This window comes from Diceros bicornis, chromosome 33, assembly GCF_020826845.1.
Source record: "Diceros bicornis minor isolate mBicDic1 chromosome 33, mDicBic1.mat.cur, whole genome shotgun sequence".
Taxonomy (NCBI): Eukaryota; Metazoa; Chordata; class Mammalia; order Perissodactyla; family Rhinocerotidae; genus Diceros; species Diceros bicornis.
The window spans coordinates 19,328,104-19,335,248 of record NC_080772.1 but is presented as its reverse complement, the minus strand read 5'-3'; the positions used below and the strand labels follow the sequence as shown (position 1 = coordinate 19,335,248).

At 41.3% G+C, this 7,145-nt stretch overlaps 1 non-coding gene across 1 annotated transcript; it reads left to right on the top strand.

Annotated features, from left to right (window-relative positions):
* Positions 1–6,625: 6,625 nt before the first annotated feature.
* Positions 6,626–6,714, top strand: LOC131396688 (small nucleolar RNA SNORD87). The gene has a single exon (XR_009216619.1). It is a non-coding gene; the product is annotated as a small nucleolar RNA SNORD87 (small nucleolar RNA).
* Positions 6,715–7,145: the final 431 nt, after the last annotated feature.

Genomic DNA, 7,145 nt, shown 5'->3' with positions numbered 1-7,145 from the left:
GAAAACAAAAAGAGATTTTCCAGAATTTGAATTAGGTAAAGTTTCTTACACATAACACCAAAAGCAAAATCCATCAAAGAAAAAAATTGATAAATTTGATTTCATCAAAATGGAGAACTTCTCTCTGAACGACACTGTTAAAAGATTGAGGGGGCTGGCCTGGTAGCGTAGTGGTTAGGCTCACATGCTCCACTTCAGCAGTCCAGGGTTCGCAGGTTTGGATCCCAGGCGCAGACCTACACACCACTCATCAAGCTATGCTGTGGCAGGCATCCCACATACAAAGTAGAGGAAGATGGGCACGGATGTTAGCCCAGGGCCAATCTTCCTCAGCAAAAAGAGGAGGATTGGCAACAGATGTTAGCTCAGGGCGAATCTTCCTCACCAAAAAAAGAAAAAAAAAAAAAACAAGGAATGAAAAGACAAGCTATAAACTGGGAGAAAATATTTGCAAATCATATCTTACAAAACTTGTATCCCAAATATATAAAGAACCCTCAAAACTCAATTATAAGAAAACAAACAACTCAATTTTTAAAATGGGCAAAAGACTTGAATAGACATTTCATCAAAGAAGATATTCAGATAGCAAATAAATAAAGCATGTAAACAGATGCTTGCTACTCTTTAGGGAAATGCAAACTAAAAGCACAATATAATACCATTACACATCTATTTGAACATCTGAAATAAAAAGACTGACCATACCATTTGTTGGCAAAAAGGTGAAGCAGTTGGAACCCTCAAACACTCCTCATGGGAACGTAAAATGGTATAACCACTTTGGAAAAGAGTTTGGTAGTTTCTCACAAAGTTAAACATACACCTATCATGCAATGCTGCCATTCCACTGCTAGGTGTTTACCAAGAGAAATAAAAGCACATGTCCATACAAAGACTTATACATGAATGTGCACAGTAGCTTTATTTGTAATAGCCAAACACTGGAAACAATCTAAATGTCCATCAGTGGGTCAATGGATAAACAAATTATGATATATCCATATATGGGAATATTACTTAGCACTAAAAAGAAATTAACTGTTGTTACACACAACAGCATGGATGAATCTCAAAATAATTATGCTGAGTGAAAGAAGCCAGATAAAAAAGAGTACAGACTGTATGAACTCCATTTAAACAAATTATAGAAAATGCAAACTAACCTACAGTGACAGAAAGCAAGTCAGTGGTTGCCTGGGGATGAGTTTGAAAGTGGGGCTGGGAGGGGTACATGAAGATGTTACAAAGGGGCATGAGGAAATGTTTGGGGGTGATGAGTATATTCGTTAACTTTCATGTGGTGATGTTTCACAGGTATATACCTATGTCAAAACTTACCAAATTTTTCATTTTAAATATGTGCAGTTCTTTGTATGTCAATAATGTTGTTAAAGAAAAGTTATTTTTGAGGCAGAAGTTGAACTGAAAATCTGTACCCATTCTTTCTCAGAATTCCAACATCCTTCATCATGCCCCTGTAATGTTCTCTCCCTTGTAATTAGAAGAGAGCTTGTGAGGTTCACAGTGATACCCCCAAACCTTCAAGTTGAGATTACCTGTTGCAGCAAGCACTGTTGATAGCCTACCTAACAGCTATCCCCCCTCCTCTTTCTTTTCTGCCATAGCCCACCTTCTCACATTATCAGCTGATAATGCCTGGACCTGCAATCCAATCATGGTCAATGGCATCTGAAGGGCATTATGGGAAAGATTTTCCACCCAGATTAAAAAAGAAACACATGAGAAAAAAATATCCCTCCCTCCTGCCTTTGGATGTTGTTACAAGAAGATGTGATGTTTACAGCTGCGGGAGCCTTCTTGCAACCATGAGGAGGAAATCAAGAGTTTCAGAGAAGTTGACCACAAACTCTGACAACGTTGTGCTGCTGAATTAACCAACCCTAGAACCACTTACCTCTGGATTTCTTGTAATGTGGAATAATACACTACTCATTTTTTAGAAGCCACTTAGTTGCATATCTTGTTACTTGCGGTTGAAAACAGACATTTATATAATGAATGACATTATTAATCAATTAAAATAACTGACTTAAAATGATAATCTGAAAATGAGTGGCTGTGGAGTTTTAGGAACACCTAAATTTTAGTCATGGAATTTAACTGTATCTGGTCTGAAGAAAGAACATATTAAGTCATTAAGGCAGTGGCCACCTCAATATTCTGTCCTCCTAGGTCAGGTATCTCTTGGAAGCAGAAGCTAATGAATGTCATGAGAGCACCCACAGAAGGAGGAAAGGAAAAACTGTAGCAACTCGGGAGCCATCGTGCAGGGATTGTGGCAGAAGTGTCCATGTTGGTCTCCAGTTCCTTCTCATATGGCCCTGGGCACTGAGAACTTGCCTAAATTGTTGCCATAGCATCTATGGGTTCAGCATCCAAACTCACCCCCCTGCTCCCACACCTGCCCACCCAGTTGTAGGCAACGGCCTAGTGGAGGTGGCTGCCCAGGTTGCAAAATTAGGCTGTAGAAGTAATATTCAGCCAGGAGTCTGTGACGGCAGGCTGAGGACCAAGTCACTACTGGACAGAAAAAACAGTGCCCTCTTGCGGCCACAAAGAATTTCAAACCCCTGTAAACCATTTAATTCAACAAAAATTTTATACAGAGAAGAATCCTTTGGTAAAGTGAGTATAATCACAATTCATTTTGCTAGGTTTAGATTTTCATACCATGTTTCTTTGAGGCAAATATATTTTGTACTGGATTTTGTATTAATTTCTTAGAGTTCCAGTTTTTAAAGAAGAAATGATGTGTTTTACTGAGTCAATTGTTTAATTATATGCTTTCATGTGTATTCTTTCTGGCAACAAGATCATCAACCTGTCTCCTCCAGCACTAAGCCTAGTGCTTTGCAGCCAAGACTCAATATAGTATAATGACTGAGATAAACAAGAGTAATACAACACAAAGCAAAAAATCAAGAGCAAATTACATGTTCATAAACAAGGCAGGTGACTGCTTTATGAATGCTTTTTTTACCCTCTATTATTATATCCCCTCTATTATCAATAAAAAATAGTAACAGTAGCTATTGTTATAATATAGGGAAAATACAACAGCTTCTTTCTGGTAATGGGTTCTTCTGCATATGTGCAGGGGTTGATTCCAGATACCCTTACTCTAAATTGGGACGTCCAATACCACTTTTTTTTTTTTTTTTTTGCTGAAGAAGATTCGCCCTGACCTAACATCTGTGCCAATCTTCCTCTATTTCCTATGTGGGACACAGCCACAGCATGGTTTGATGAGTGGTGTGTAGGTCCACACCCAGATCCAGACCTGGGAACCCCAGGGTACCGAAGTGGAGTGTGGAAACTTAACCACTATGCCACCAGGCCAGCCCCTTCCTCTTTTTTTTTTTTTTTGTACGTGAGCCACAGCTACAGTATGGCCACTGACGCACGAGTGATGTAGGTCCGCATCCTGCAACCTAGCCGGGGCAACCGAAGCGGAGCACATGGAACTTAACCACTAGGCCACAGGGGCTGGCCCCCAATAGCACCATTTTTTAAGCACTGAACTATCCAAGGGAGTAGGAGACCAAGCAAATACAACGTACTAGGAATGGGTGACCCTTCCTTTTTAAGAGCATTTTCTGCCCGCTTGGATCCATGACAAACTGGTAGATTAACATTTGCATACCCAATTAAATAGCTCTAGGTGAGGTCCTCATGAGCCTTGAAAGCCTCTAAGGAAGATGCAAAAGTCCCCAATATAAACTTGGGGTGTGGCACGCCACCTCAGACCCAAAGTCCCAGGAAGAGAGCGACACTCGAGGCGGCGCGGCCCACGCGGACGCTCTCGGACCCTGCTCCGCCGCCCGGCGCGCGCTGGGCTGGAGGGGCGGGACCAGCCCCGGAAGGGGCGGGGCCAGGCCGGAGCGCCTCAGGCCCCCGCCCCCGCTTTGCTGTCTTTTCCGCGCGGCGGCCGAGGCAGGAGGGCGCTGGAGGCTGATTCGGCGATGGGGGCTGGGCGGCGGCGCCTGCGGGCCCGTTGCCGGGCTCCTCCAGGTGGGAGTCCCGGCGGTCTGAGTTCCTCCTCTCTTTCTGCAGGAACTCGACTTCGTGCCGCAGCCCACGCCCGCCTGGGACCTCGGCGCCCTCCGCGCTGTGGGTCGCGCGCCCCCATTCCGGTGGCCCCCGTCCCTTGCCCGGACGCAGCCAAGGGGTCGGCGCGGCCGCGAGGCCGGCCCAGGAGGCAGCCTCCCCGCCCCGCGGTTGACGCGGCCGCGAACTTTCCGCCCAGCGGTCTGCCCAGTCGCTTCTGTGAGTAACCGCCTGGGAATCTCAGCTGACCCTTCTCTTTAGTAAACGCCGATTTCGACTGTTCGTAACTCAGAAACTAATTAAGGGCCTTTCGTGACTCACTTGGTTCCGAGGCGGCTGGCAGGTATGGCCGCTGGCTTCGTGGCCCGTTCGGGCCTTCGCCGGAGCCCTTTTGTAGCCCCAGTAAAGCTGTGTGCGGCCTAGACGGTTTCAGGGTCCCCTAAATAGGCGGCTCATTTATCCGTAGTAAGGGAGCAGTTTATAAAGGGGGAAGGGATTCTCTCTTGGATTTTGAGACAGCCTTTACTTAACTGTACTTTGTGATTTGTTTTTTAAATTGTGAGCAGCACAGTGTACCTACTAACAGTGAGTCCCGGTCTCGACGCAGGAGAGCTATTTGTCGGCGTTTGTTTCTGGATCTCCCTTTGTAAATATGCTCTAAAGACGTGGCATTGGAGTTGAACAATATGTACAGTATAGAAGGCCTTTAGGCTGTAAATGCTTGCTATACCCTTAGATGCTTGCGTTTACATAGAGATGTGTATGTCTGGACATAAATACAGAAGAAACTGGTTAACAGCTGGGAGACTGGAAGAACATGTTGCCTTTTCAAAAACAAGTTATAAATGAATACCTCATAGATGAGACTTGATATAGTCATGTGGGGTTTTTTCCTCCCCCTAAATTTGAAATACATTGCTTCATCTAAAACAATCTTAAGTTAACTGTCAACAAGGCAAATGTGATGGCTTAAAATAGTTTATATTTGGTATTGCAATCATCCTTATTTTTGAGGCCTAAGTGGCTTGAATCCTATTTTCATTGCTAAGTGTTGGGATTTTAAAAATTTTACAAACTAAATGTCTGATAAAAATATTGATAATGCACGTAAGTCCTGAAGCATATTAAATACACGAGAGTCCACCAATCCATTTAATAACTGGAATATTACCAATACCATAGTATCTGTTTGCTTTCCTATCCCATTCCCTTGCCTTCCATCTTGAGGTGCTTATCTGGGATTTTGTGTCCAGTCTTTTGTTTTTTTGAAGTGGGTAGGATAGACAGCAGTTTTATTATACATTATATATCCCTACACATTCTTTTTTTTATTTTAGGCTTTACACTAATGGGACTATGCATGTAGTTGTCAATAGTTCCCATGAATCATATATTAAACTGAAATTTTCCAAGTTGGAATTATTCATAACCAATACTTTGTCTTCCTCATATTGATTATGTGAAATATTTTGGCATTTCAAGACTTGAAAATGATAAATTGTTTTGCAGGGTCTAACATTTGATATGTCTTCATAAATCATTTTCAATAGCTGCCTGGTTCAATGACTTATTCTCCTGGGGTGCTGTAGGACATGATCTGTGGCCCTGGCCATGCCCTTTGCAATACCTAAATGTGCTTTCAGGCAACTTGGGACAGTCCTTCTACAGGACTGTGTCAAATAATGATGCCAACATAATGTATCTCCGCTCTAAAACTATATTAGATTTGCCATTGTAATGCTTTTAGCTGGAGGTCTGCACACTTGTTCTTTTATATATCTAACCTTTAACCTGGCTCATACCTCATCCTTGTCAAGCTCTGAGACAGAAGAGCAATGACTGGATACTCATTAGAACCATAGCATGTCTTAAAATCAATACTGCCACAGTAAAGAACATCATAAATATATTCACCATTTTTCCTGCACCCTGCACATGCTAATGAATCCATTTCCAGCTTGGAAAGATCATTTATGGAATTATTAGGGTCTAATCAGTCAAAAGGACTAACACATACTCAAATCATTATAAATAGTTTAAATTGGGGGTTATCAGTTTTGACTACCAAAAAAGTAGAATTAAGCAGCAATTGCATTCTTTTGTTCCATTAGAGATGTGTTAAACAAATAGAAAATTACTCCACTATCTAGTCTCAATGTTAGTTTTAAAAGTTGGTTGGGAGCCAGGAAGATTGCAAATGTTGTTATGTTTATGGTTCATGATAAGAATGAAAAAAAATCTTATTGGACCATTCCTACATATGAGATGCCAAACAAACAGATGCAAGTACAAATGAAAATTCACAATGAAATATTTAATTTCCAGGTGCAGCAGAGCCTGTGAGCTTTGAAGATGAATGAAGGTTGTGATAAATGTTTTCCAAAAACTTGTCATAGAGGAGGGTGGCTCTGAAAAAACCACTAGGAGCACAACTGCATGTAACAAGGTACCAAAAGTCAATGTTCAATTGTGTGCTTTTTTTTAATGTATTTGTGGTATTGTTCTTGAAAAGCAGTACCAAAAATTAATGTTTTTGACATAGATGGGTTTACTAACTGGCACAATGATGACTAAAATTACTTTTTGCCGTTTACCCAGCTGAGGGTTTCTTTGAAGACATAATTTTGAGACTGAGATGCCAGTAATCTATATTATGTGAATTACTCAAATATAATGCAGTTTTTTAATCAAAATGGGTGAAATGTTCTTTTCGGTGTACAGGTAGCTGCAGATGAGTGTTCAAGTCTTTAGCTCTGCTGTTTAAAAATTCATTATCTGAAGTAAGTAATTATGATTTGTCAAGCAACCACATCTATTGATAATTCATAATATCTGATAAACTCCAAAGGGCTGGGGCCATTTCCTGTTAAAGTTGCCTTTGTTTGTCAGGGGTATGATTTTATTTGAGTTTGAGTATGGAATGATTTTCACTGTTGGTTTCTGTTTGTTTTTCTGAGGTATGGCATACAACATTTTGGAAGGCAAAATGAAGAATTGGTCAAGAAGACATGAATTGAAGCAAATGATGAAAATATTTTATTTAACATTGATCATTTCACAATAAATTATGTAGA